The sequence below is a fragment of the Salvelinus namaycush genome, chromosome 20 (genome assembly GCF_016432855.1).
Source record: "Salvelinus namaycush isolate Seneca chromosome 20, SaNama_1.0, whole genome shotgun sequence".
NCBI lineage: Eukaryota > Metazoa > Chordata > Actinopteri > Salmoniformes > Salmonidae > Salvelinus > Salvelinus namaycush.
Genome location: NC_052326.1, coordinates 176,130 through 189,883, shown reverse-complemented (window position 1 = coordinate 189,883; position 13,754 = coordinate 176,130).

Below are 13,754 nucleotides of genomic sequence, written 5' to 3'. Positions count from 1 at the left end.
ACCTTCATGTCTTAAAGTAATGATGGACTGTCGTTTCTCTTTGCTTATTTGAGCTGTTCTTGCCATAATATGGACTTGGCCTTCTGTATACCCCCCCTACCTTGTAACAACACAACTGATTGGCTCAAATGCATTAAGAAGGAAAGAAATTCCACAAATTAACTTTTAACAAGGCACACCTGTTAATTGAAATGCATTCCAGGTGACTACCTCATGAAGCTGGTTGAGAGAATGCCAAGAGTGTGCAAAGCTGTCATCAAGGCAAAGGGTGATTATTTGAAGAATCTCAAATATAAAATGTATTTTGATTTGTTTAACACTTTTTTGGTTACTACATGATTCCATATGTGTTATTTCATAGTTTTCATATGTCTTCACTATTATTCTACAACGTAGAAAATAGTAAAAATGAAGAAAAACCCTTGAATGAGTAGGTGTTCTAAAACTTTTGACCGGCAGTGTATTTGAACAAATAAACCAAATTTGTTTTATTTTTTAATTTACAAACTAGGAAATGTATTACTCATGTATGAGCGAAGAAAAATACTCCTCAGCACCCCAATCCTCCCCCTTCCCACACCCAGTGCACCCCCAATTAAAACATCTTCTCGTGGTAATGCATATCTGTACAATATTTTAAAATGTAAACCACCATAGAATGTGGCCTGAAAACATTTCAGCACAGCTGCTTGTAACACCCCAATCTCTCATCACAGTGGATCTATTTTGGATACCTTGTGCCTACACTCTCATTTAGAAAAACATTGTTATTTGTATTCTCATTTAACACAGCATGTGAGCTGTTAACAAAGGAGGTGTTTGGTTGAGTCCTGACAGGATTCTCTGGGTATTCTATTGCAGGTCTGTGACCACAAGGTGGTGGTATGGAATAATCCAACTAAAACAAGAGTTTACAAGGCTTTACATGTACTGCAGCTAGTACTGGTCACTATAGCACAGAGTGGGTTAAGTGGCTCTTTACTAAAGATAATTGGCCCACAACAATGTATGGGTAATTTCATGCCTCAGTTTTAAAGTGCTACGTGTTTGTGCTTATCCACTGTATTGAACTAACCGACACCGACACCGACACCGACAGCCACAGTCTGAGTCTCATTTTAGGAACATGTGACGACCCTGATGACCTTGGTTGATTTTCACGCAACATGTAAGACATTCTCATCGGATAGCTGCTGCTCCAAAGCGGTGTGGCTGTAATTCGGCTTGCTCCCTGGAGGATGGGCGGAGTGGAGAAACAGACTCCCATCAGGCCCACTGTGTCCCACTTCCCTCTTTATCACAGCCGACTGGATTGGGGGAAATGAGGAACAGATATGAGGTATTTTATCAAAGTAGGAGAGAGATAAACAAAGGCTGCCGATTCCACACAATCTCTTTCCCATATATGGATACTGTGCTGAACTAGGAACCTTTAGAATCGTCAGGACTGTGGTTTTAGACACCACTGACTTTAAACACACATTATATTGTGTAATTACACAAAAATAGGTAAACAGACGAGAACTACTTCATGTTATAACAGTCATAATGACAATGCCAATGCAACTTGCGGCTGTTATATTTTCTCATCATGTCTTCCTCCAAGACTGAATAGAGCAGCCCATAGGGAGATAAGCTATAATGACTGGCCACTGTGAACATTTATCTGGTTCCTGCTGCAAACAGCTCCCCAAACAAGTGGCCCTCTCTCTTCCACTGACTAACCCGTCTGCCCGTTCCAGTGAGCCGGGCCCTTTCTCTCCATCTCTCTACCCTCTCATCTCCACGTTTGCTCATTTTGGTGTCTCGCTCTGTCACCTCTCTGTGGTCACATCTCCCCTTTCCTCCTCTCCCCTCCACTGCCGCTTGGTCTAGAGATTGTCTCGGGGGCTCTTGGTATAATAAGCGGTTTGTCACACTCTTTGTCCGTGTCCTTCAAAAGAATCAAGACTCTGATCAGGCTCCATAGATATCTGGTGTTCCTCTATATCGCTGCAAAGATTTGTTGTCCCATATATAAGTGAGCAAGTCTATGTTTTTGTCCATTGATCGTTGATTTTCATCATGGGCGGGCAGGGGAAATCAGAAGCTGTCTGATGTGGTTGCACTGTATACCAACTGTGACCACACTGGCTCCAATGATCTGTGCGAATGTCATTCAAAATGATACTATATTTGCACAGTAGGCTTATGCACTATTTGTGATTGTTTTATAAAATCAAAACCTATGAGCACTCCTGTTCCTATGTACACTGATATAGTACACGTTTCCTTGACACAGGCTGAGGTAGTTGTGGAGACTGTCACACAACATGTTCTCTGACAGACACTCCAATCTCATATATCCATGAAATGTAAGTAAATGACATCAGAACAGAGAGCTAGAGAGCGAGAGAGACAGTGAAAGGGGGGGGGGGAGCGTTGTGGGACAGGTCACAATGTCCTATTTCTTTGAGATGGGGCTCCCTTCACTAAAGCTGTTACTCTAACAGCTGACTCCCTCTGAATGGCAGACAAATCCTATCCGGCTGTTATGCATGTCATATCAACCCAACGGCTAAATGCAGACTGTTTGAAGATATTAATTTTCTTTATTCATGAAGATAAATGAATGCCCTCTTTGGGGTTTGATGTGAGATGCGTCTGTGTATCTCTTTGCGTGCAGGTGTGTGCATATGGGTTTGTGTGTGTGCCTGTCTGTGTATGTAGTTGTGTATATATATATATATATATATATATATATGTGTGTGTGTGTGTGTGTGTGTGTGTGTGTGTGTGTGTGTGTGTGTGTGTGTGTGTGTTGAGGATTTGCTGTCTCTGCAGTATGTGTCCTGATGAGAGGTGTCCTGACAGACTGTCACATGTGACTTATCCTCCGATGAGCAGCTCTGTTCAACCCCTCCACCCTGCCAGACCCCATTAGAGCACAGTGAAAACCACACACACACGCACGCATGCACGCACGCACGCACGCACGCACGCACGCACGCACGCACGCACGCACGCACGCACACACACACACACACACACGTCAAAAGCAGAATTCCAAGATCCCACAGCAACCACAGAGACAGGCAAAGTACAAAGCTCTTTATTACAAGTTCAGATTTTACAATAGTGACAATATCTTTAAAATGATTTGTTTGATTGGTTCTGTTTAAAACTACTAAGTACCTAGTTAGAAATGTTTAAGGAGACTAGGAGTTAGGACCATACACTATGACACAGGGCAAAACTAACACAGCAGCTGCTTCACTCACAGAGAGTTGGTTGATGTTTGTTCGTTTTGCTCTACCCCAGCAGGGTTCGTTCATTCATTTGGCTCTACCCGAGGAGGGTTAATTTGGCTCTTCTTCCCGAGCTGGGATTTGTTAACAACCTCTGGCTGGTACGGTAGTCCATGACTAGTTTGGTAGTCCATGGTAAGCTGCTGAGCTCTCTTCTCCCCCACTCCAAGCCGTGCCGGCTGTGTTGTATCGGAGATAGCCTCTCGCAGCTGCGTTGGGCGTGTCCCCCATGTCTGTAGCCATGGGGGACAACAAACATACAATTACAGTATGTACTGATCTACAATGGAAGTCACAAGCACACGTTTGAAATGAGCACTTTCCTTTTAGAGTTCTATAGAGAGCGTTGTAATGGAGTCTTTTTCCCACAGGCGATCAGCGGAGAGAGACAGGGGTCGAGGCGCAGCGAGGAGTCAGATGTCTGTCTCTGCAGAGGTTCCCGGTCTAACGGCGCCCTTGAAGGTAAGTGTCCATTTCCTTTTGTGTCTAGTTCTGGAGCGTGTTTAGCAATTAGTTCGGGGAGGGAGGAGGTAATAGGGATTGGCAACAGCTCATGGTCCAAAGTCCATGGCAATCTGTAGAATCACAGCACACCGTCCAAAATGAGCAAATAGTTCATGCAATTCAATTGAATTTCACACGTGAGAATGTAAGGAGTTAAGTGAAGGCAATCGCATAACACAGCACACATGAGTGAAAGGCACTTGTAAATTAGGGGTTGATGGTGAAATAATACATGCTGATAAGTAATATAATAAACCTGCTATAAATATAAGGCAGAATGACAGTCTACTTTAGCAAGAGTCAGTGTCATTTGTGACCCCACCCCCCCTTGAAATATGGTCCCGACCACGATTTTAAGTGTCTCTGGCAGCTCCGGATAGGAGGGCGACTCTGGCAGCTCCGGACAGGAGGGCGACTCTGCCAGCTCCGGACAGGAGGGCGACTCTGCCAGCTCCGGACAGGAGGGCGACTCTGGCAGCTCCGGACAGGAGGCCGTCTCTGGAGGCTCCGGACTGGAGGGCGTCGCTGGAGGCTCCGGGCTGGAGGCCGTCTCTGGAGGCTCCGGGCTGGAGGCCGACGCTGGAGGCTCCGGGCTGGAGGGCGACGCTGGAGGCTCCGGACTGGAGGGCGACGCTGGAGGCTCCGGACTGGAGGGCGACGCTGGACTCACCAGGCTGGGGAGACATACAGGAGGCCTCTTCCCTGGCTGAGGCACCGGATACACTGGGCTGTGGGGGAGCACTGGAGATCTGGTGCTTAGCCTTGGCACCACTCTTCCAGGCTGAATGCCCACTCTAGCCCGGCACCTCCAGAGCGCAGGCACAGGTCGAACTGGGCTGTAGGGGAGCACTGGAGCTCTGGTGCTTAGCACTTGCACCGCTCCTCTTGGCTGCATGCCCACCTTAGCCCGGCACGTGCGGTGAGCAGGAACAGGCCGCACTGGGTTCTCCTGGCGAACTGGGGAAACTGTGCCTAGAGCCCGCGCAGGACTCACCTGGCTGTGGCAGCGCACTGGAGGTCTGGAGCGCCAAGCTGACACAAGACGTGCAGGGCTGGGGAGGAGCACAGGAGGCCTGGTGCGTGGGGCTGGCACAGTCTTCACCAGACGGCTAGCACGCACCTCAGGACGAGTATGGAGAGCTGACTCAGGTGACATCAACTCGAGGGCGAATGTCGTGCCTCATGCACCAACACAGCAGCTCTCTCATAGCTCTGTCCTCCAATCTCCCCATCAACTCCTTCACTGTCTCTGCTTCGCTCCCCTCGCTCACCTCCAATTTCACCCCGACTGGCTCTGGTTCCATCCTTGGCTCCGGCGACCGTCCCGTGTGCCCCCACCCCAAAAAACATATTGGGGAAGCCTCTCCTGGCCACGCTGCTTGGTCCTTTGGTGGTGGGTAGTTCTGTAACGGCCATCGTTGCATGAAGAAGTGGACCAAAGCGCAGCGTGGTAAGTGTTCATGATTTATTCATAAAACTGAACACTGAACAACAAAAACAACAACGAGAACGAACGAAACCAAAACAGTTCTGTCTGGTGCAGACACAAAACAGAAAACAACTACCCACAAAACACAGGTGGGAAAAGGCTACCTAAGTATGGTTCTCAATCAGAGACAACGATAGACAGCTGCCTCTGATTGAGAACCACACCCGGCCAAACACACAGAAATAGAAAACATAGAACACAAAACATAGAATGCCCACCCCAACTCACGCCCTGACCAAACCAAAATAGAGACATAAAAAGGATCTCTAAGGTCAGGGCGTGACAGTACAAATAAAGTCTACCTGCTGCTGTGCTGTAATGTAAGCCTTTGTGTTTGCAACATTACCTCCACCTGAGCCCGCAAACCACAATTTTTGCTCGTCTCCAAACTTGGGGACCCACGTGGCTACCATGAACCATGGCATGGTTGTGTAGTATAAATATGGCTATCTACAGCCTGGGGGTGTCACTGACTTTTGATTGTTCCAAATGTCCAAGCAGTGTGTTTGCAGGTGGGATCCTGCCGACTACGCCAAAATGTCAAAAGCAGAATTTTAAGATCCCACGGCAAACAACCACAGAGACAGAGAAAGTACAATCAAAGGTTCTTTATAACAAGTTCAGATTGTACAATAGTGACAATATCTTAAAAAGCATTTGTTTGATTAGTTCTGTCTAACCTTTTACTGCAGTGGGCTAAATCAGCGTCACACAGAGTTTCTTGGTAGTCTTAAACAAATCTACTTTGAAACAAAATTACACTCCTCACACACGGTTATGGGCTTTAATAAAAAGACGACAACTGTACCATGTCAGATATAGAGTTGACTTTTTTATTTTTTTTATTTTGCATCCCAATATTACACTTTATATACATTACAGAAGACTGAAATATAGCAAAACCTTTTGACATAGAAACACTGGATTTTCTGTGTAAAAAATGAAAAAGTTGATTATGAAATTATAAAGAATAACATTCCACCCATGAGGCCACCAGAGGGTGCTTTGGTCATTCGCCTGCAGGAAAGGGTTTTAAAACTATTAAGTGCCCAGTTAGAACTGTTTAAGGAGACTATGAGTTAGGACCATAAGCTATACTATGAGCACAGGAAAAGACTAACACAACAGTTAGTTCACTCACAGAGCGTTGGTTGATGTTCGTTCATTCGTTCAGCTCTACCCAAGCAGGGTTCATATGGCTCTACTTCCTGAGCAGGGATTCGTTAGTCACTGGCTGGTATGGTACTCAATGGCTAATTTGGCAGTCAATGGATGGGCTCTACTGTCCCCACTCGGCTCAACCCAAGTTGTTATTTTTTTATAAATAACAACTGGTTTGCTGCTTTGCAGTGAAGAAAATCTCAAGCTTTTGCTCATCTGATATAGAATATCTCATGGTAAGCTGCAGACCCTTTTATCTACCAACAGAGTTCTCATCCGTAATTATTACTGATGTCTACATCCTTCCACAAGCCAACACCACTTTGGCACTCAATGAACTGTATAGCGCCATAAACAAGCAAGAAACTGCCCACCCAGAATCTGCGTTTCTGGTGGGTGAAGACTTTAACGCGGGGAGACTTAAAACAGTCCTACCTCACTTCTACAAACACGTCTCCTGCGCCACTAGGGGCACTAAAACTCTCAACCACTTTTATTCTACCCACAAAAACACATACAAGGCCCTCCCTCATCCTCCCTTTGGCAAACCTGACCATGACTCCATTCTCCTGCTTCCTGTTTAGAAACAAAAGCTCAAACAGGAAGTACCAGTGACGCGCTCAATATGCAAGTGGTCGGACGAAGCAGACGCAAGTCTACAGGACTGTTTTCTTAGTACAGACTGGGATATGTTCCAGGATTCATTTGATAGCACTAAGGAGTTTACCACAACAGTCACAGGCTTCATCAATAAGTGCATAAATGTTATCCCCCCAGTGACTAAGAACATATCTAAACCAAAAACCATGAATATCCGCGCCGGGCTAATGCTACCGCTTACGAGGAAAGTGACACAGACATGGACGGATACAAAAAAGCCCGCTACAACCTCCGACGACACATCGAACATGCGAAAGGACAATTTAGGAGGAAGGTGGAATCCTATTCAAATTAATTAAAATTGTCCGGGTAGCCATTTGATTCATTGTTCAGCAGTCTTATGGCTTGGGGGTAGAAGCTGTTAAGGAGCCTTTTGGACCTAGACTTGGCACTCCTGTACCGCTTGCCGTGCGGTAGAAGAGAAAGCAGTCTATGACGTGGGTGGCTGGAGTCTTTGACAATATTTTGGGCCTTCCTCTGACACCGCCTAGTATAGAGATCCTGGATGGCAGGAAGCTTGGCCCCAGTGATGTACTGGGCCGTATTACACCGACCCTGACGCTCATCGTATGTGGCTGAGAATTGTATTCACAGACATTTTCAATCTCTCCTTGTCCCAGTCTGTAATCCCAACATGTTTCAAGTTGACCACCATTGTCCCTGTTCCCAAGAGCTCCAAGGTAACCTGCCTAAATGACTATCGCCCTGTAGCACACACATCTGTAATTATGAAGTGCTTTGAAAGGCTGGTCATGACTCACATCAACACCTTCATCCCAGACACCCTGGACCCACTCCAATTCACTTACCGCCCCAACAGATCCACAGATAATGCAATCTCAATTGCACTTCACACTGCCCTCCCCACCTGGACAAGAGGAGAAATAACTATGTGAGAATGCAGACTACAGCTCCGCCCGCGTTCAATAACAGTCCCCTCCAAGCTCATCACCAAGCCGGCCCCAGGTGGTGAGGGTAGTCAACAAGAACTCCGCCACGCTGACCGTCAACACGGAGGCTCCTCAGGGGTGTGTGCTTAGTCCCCTCCTGTACTCCCTGTTCACCCACGACTATGTGGCCATGCACGATTCCAACACCATCATCAAGTTTTGTTGACGACATGATGTAGTAGGCTTGATCACAGACGGCGATGAGACAGCCTACAGAGAGGAGATCAGAGACTTAGCAGTGTGGTGCCAGGACAGCAACCTCTCCCTTAATGTCAGTGAGACCAAGTAGCTGATCGTGGACTATAGGAGAAAGAGGGGAGAGCACGCCCCCATCCACATCGACAGGGCTGATGGCGTAGGTCAAGAACTTCAAGTACCTTGGTGTCCACATCACTAAGGACTTAACATAGCCCCCCCCCCCCCCCCCCCCCCCCGCAGAGTCGTGATGAGGGCACGGCAGTGCCTCTTCCCCCTCAGGAGGCTGAAAAGATTTGGCATTGGCCCTCGGATCCTCAAAAAGTTCTACAGCTGCACCATCAAGAGGATCTTGACTGGCTTCATCACCGCTTGGTGATGCACCACACTTGACTGCAAAGCGCTACAGAGGGTGGTGCGGACAGCCCAGTACATCACTGGGGCCGAGCTCCCTGCCATCCAGGCCTGAAAAATTGCCAATGACCCCAGCCACCCAAGCCATAAACTGTTCACTCTGCTACCTTCCAGCAAATGGTACCGAAGTATCGGCTCTCGGACCAACAGGCTCCGAGAGCTACCCCAAGCCATAAGACTGCTAAATAGTAAATGCATGGTACCCGATTATCTGCACTGACTCTCTTGCACTGACCCTACGCACACTCAATAGACTAAATATGCACACCATATACACACTCAAACACACTATATTGACACGCCCACGCCAAACATACACACAACGTATGCACACACACACAAAACAAACACGTTACACACACTTTTCCACTCATCATTTGCTGCTGCTATTCTGTTCTTTATTTTACTCTTATCATTATTTATCTGGATGCCTAGTCACTTTAACCCTGCCTTCATGTACATATCTATCTCAAATGACCTCGTACCGCTGCACATTGATCTGGTACTGGTACTGCCTGTATATACTGTAGCTCCATTCTTGTGTATTTTATTTTATTTCTCGTGTTGCCATTTTATTTTTAAACTCTGCATAGTTGGGAAGGGCTTGCAAGCATGTCAAGGTTAAGTCTACACCAGTTGCATTCCGCACAAGTAACATTTGATTTGACTTAATTTGATTCCATGCCGGGAGTCCAAGTTGTAGCGTAGATAGCTGTTCACAGCTGCGTCGGCCATGTCCTCTGTAGACGCGGAGGACAACAAACATACAATTAAAGCATGTACTGCTCTACAACTTGGAATCACACTCACACATTAGAAATAAGCACGCTCCTTTAGTAGTGCTATAGAGAGCAATGTAACAGAGTAGTTTTCCCACAGGCAATCAGCAGAGAGGGACAGCGGTCGAGGAGCAGCGAGGAGTCAGATGTCCGTCCGTGCAGAGGTTCACGGTCGAACGGCGCCTTGAAGGTAAGTGTCCATTTCCTTTTGTGTCTAGTTCTGGAGCGTCTTTATCAATTAGTTCGGGGAGGGAGGAGGTGATAGGGATTGGAACCAGCTATTTCATAGTCAATAGTCCATGTCAATCTGTAGAAACACACACACACAGGTGGCTTCAACTAAAGTCACACAATTACGGTGTCTGGCTGGTACTCCTTCAGGTGGAAAATTACAACAGCCAATCAATTGCTAATAGAAAGCTTTTCCTCTTAGCAGTGGCCAATCAAGTGATCACAATGTGCCATCTCTTCTTAGCAACCACCAATCAATCGCTCACACAAGGTCTCATTATAATGTTGCTCTCCATAAAATGTAATTACACGGTTTCCATGGACACAAACAGATGACACTAGGTGAGTAATGGATGGCGTGAATAAATACATATATAAGTAAATAAATGATTTTAAAATATAACTCCAGTTTAAGCCTTCGTTTAACCCTTTGGCCGTTCAGCCAAAGAGTCGTTTATTTTGTAATTAATTTAAATGTAATTTATTTTTGTAAGCAGATCATTTTTCTGCTGCATTTTGATCTAAGCTCATTTGAATAAACATTTTTCTCCATATTAGTCTGGGTAATGTAGTGGATCTCAGAAGAGAAATGCTTTTGTAAAGAGAGGAGGCGGCACAATATAAACGACTGACATGCTGGTCATCTCACCATAAGGAAATGCTGATTGGATTTTAGATGGGAGCCAGTGAAGAATAATAATAATGGCTTGTGATTTACTACAAAGTTGGAAGAGCATAGAGTGGTGGATATCTTACCATCACTATCCAGTCACATAGGCCTGAAAATGCCATGTATGTAAACAATTGTCAGATGACTGACATTGCCAAGTGTTTTGTGTTTCTTTTTCAAAACAGTCTCTGAACGTTATTATCAACCTGACACATTTTGGGAGCATTCAGATGGCAATATCTACCCCACTGGGCACACACTGGTTGAATAAATGTTGTTTCCACATAATTTGTCAACCTATTGTGACGTAGAATCTACGTGGAAAACACATTTAGATTAGCAAAAAGTCATCAGGTTAAACTTAAATAAAATGACGTAACCTGACTAACAGGTTGTTACATCAATCTAATTTCAACATAATCACAAACTATGTATACTTTGAAACTGTGTTAAATTCCACATAGAAACTATAAAAAATATGTTTCTGGGAGAACAAGGTGTAGATTCACACCTAGAGCGCTGCAGATGTTTATTTCGCCTTCACAGAAGGCATGAATCGTGGTCGCAGGAGAAGGTCAAACACAGGTAGGCAGTCAAAAACAAACAATACCTCACAACCATACAAAAATTAAAAGGCAGACACTGAAATCCCTTTGAGCATGGTGAAGTTATTACACGTTGGATGGTGTATCAATACACCCAGTCACTACAAAGATACAGGCGTCCTTCCTAACTCAGTTGCCGGAGAGGAAGGAAACCGCTCAGGGATTTCACCATGAGGCCAATGGTGACTTTAAAACAGTTACAGAGTTTAATGGCTGTGATAGGAGAAAACTGAGGATGGATCAACAACATTGTAGTTACTCTACAATACTAACCTAATTGACAGAGTGAAAAGAAGGAAGCCTGTACAGAATAAAAAATATTCCAAAACATGCATCCTGTTTGAAACAAGTCACTAAATTAAGCACTAAAGTAACAATGCAAAAAATGTGGCAAAGCAATTCACTTTTTGTCTTGAATGCAAAGTGTTATGTTTGGGGCAAATCTAATACAACACATTACTGAGTACCACTCCCCATATTTTCAAGCATAGTGGTGGCTGCATCATGTTATGGGTATTCTTGTAATTGTTAAGGACTGGGACGTTTTTCAGGATAAAAAAGAAATGGAATGGAGCTAAGCACAGAGAGGAAAACCTGGTTCAGACTGCTTTCCACCAGACAGATGAATTCATCTTTCAGCAGGACAATAACCAAAAATACAAGGCCAAATCTACCCTGGAGTTGCTTACCAAGAAAACAGTGGATGTTCCTGAGTGGCCGAGTTACAGTTTTGGCTTACATCAGCTTGAAAATCTATGGCAAGACTTGAAAATGGTTGTCTAGCAATGTTCAACAACCAATTTGACAGAGCTTGAAGAATGTTGAAAAAAATAATGGGAAAATATTGTACAATCCAGGTGTGCAAAGTTCTTAGAGGCTTACCCAGAAGGACTCACAGCTATAATCGCTGCCAAATGTGCTTCCAACATGTAAACAGCTCTGTAGCAACCCTACTGCTTCCTATAATACGTATGCTCTGTCTTTTAAAGAACTCATTGATCTCAACCCACAAGCGGATCCAGCTCCAACCAGGGACAGAGAGGAAGAGAGAAGATGAGAGAGATTAGAAAAAACATATTTGCATCATTCTATACCTATCCTCTTCTATACACAATTCAGTCAACTTTTGTCTGTCTTATCATATTTCTGATTTCCTTCTTGGAGATTCAGCTGGCCTTGTGCTTTTAATTAACTTGAAGACCCTCCAAACATGACTCTGAGAGAAAAATCAATTTTTAGAGAACAAATAAGCTTTATTTTGTAGTAGCAGAGAGCACAGCCGTTTAGGTTTTCATGGACTATTCCCCACATGTCTTGTATAGTAATTATGACTTTTATGGAGTACAGTAACCATTGACACACACATTTTACATTGTACAAAATGTACTATTTAATTTAATTCAACACACACACTTGCACACACACAATACACACATGAACACACATCCTTATATACATTTAGTATTAGTCCAGGAATCCCAGGAATGCTTATTGTTCAGTCTCAACAGAAATGTCACGGTTACATTGTAACCTTTACTAGAGCACGTTATCTGCTCTGATAGCGAGGCCAGGCTGGGACGGGATCATGGCGACACAATTGGATTTGAAACGTGCCCGTCGATGTCATGCCCATGGGCTATCTCCCTTTCACAGATCAGCAACACCAGCGCTACGGCAAGCCGTCCACACCACACGCCACTCTGTAAAGTTACAAGGATCTGATCGGACCCAGTGCATCTGCATCTCTCGCACAGCGTCAGCACTCAATTCATCTACTGTTGCTGCCTTGAGAATATAAGACCCAATTCATGTACGTCTGTGTGTGTGAGAGAGAAGGAGGGGGAGACATTAGCCTACAAGGATGCAATTAGTGTTACTATAAATCCTAGCTAACACATCCTGGTCTTAGCAGTAGATGTAGCCTCAGACAGGTTGAATGCTAGAGGCTTCTCAGAAGCCTACTTCTTTCCCAGTGATAGATTGTTAAAAGAGTCATCTTGAAGGTTGAGGGACCAGGTTGTCGGCGGAAATGTACACATTGTTCTGGGACGTTGCCACAGTCTTAGCAATGGCCTGAGTATGGATGTTTCACTGTCGTCCTCATGATAGCTGACCTGTGTGAGTGAGAGCGGGGTTGGGAGAGGATGGGGAGGATGGAGTAGGCAGCAGGGTAATTTCTGGAAGTGCTGACATGTCTCCCTGTCACTACAGGGACATGAAACTCAGGGGAATGTCAGCCTTTTCCAGATAGAAGAACTGTTAGTTCAGCTGTACAGTAAATATCATGTAAGTTCCTCCTGGGTGAGCAGCCATTTTCTATTTTCCCATGAACGAGTTAGGGGGTCATAAAACATTCATGTTTTAGATTTAAACGTTATCGTTTCTAAAACGTTATCGTGAACGTGTGTCTCCCCATTGAAGCCAATATGTCTAAAGAAGGAAAGTGAGTGTCAGAATAAAACCAAAAAACATCTCTCAAAAGCCCTGCCAGAAAGTTGTGATTGATGGATGAAAATATTGCTCTGTTGTAACTGTTCTTTCATTAGTATTCAGTTGAAGCTTCAAGCTCCAATTTAATGACGGAGAATTGGTGCTACAGTATTTATGTGTAATTCTTCAACATAAAAAAATATTGAGCGCTGTCAATTTATCAGTGACGACTGAGATTATCATTCTATTTAATTTACATGATGCTTATGACTTTGAAAAGTTTTTTCTCTCTCCATATTCTTACTTGAGGTTCACCATCCCAGCAGGTACACATCTCAGTCCACTCCTATTTGCACACCAGAGGGCAGTAGTAGTTAAT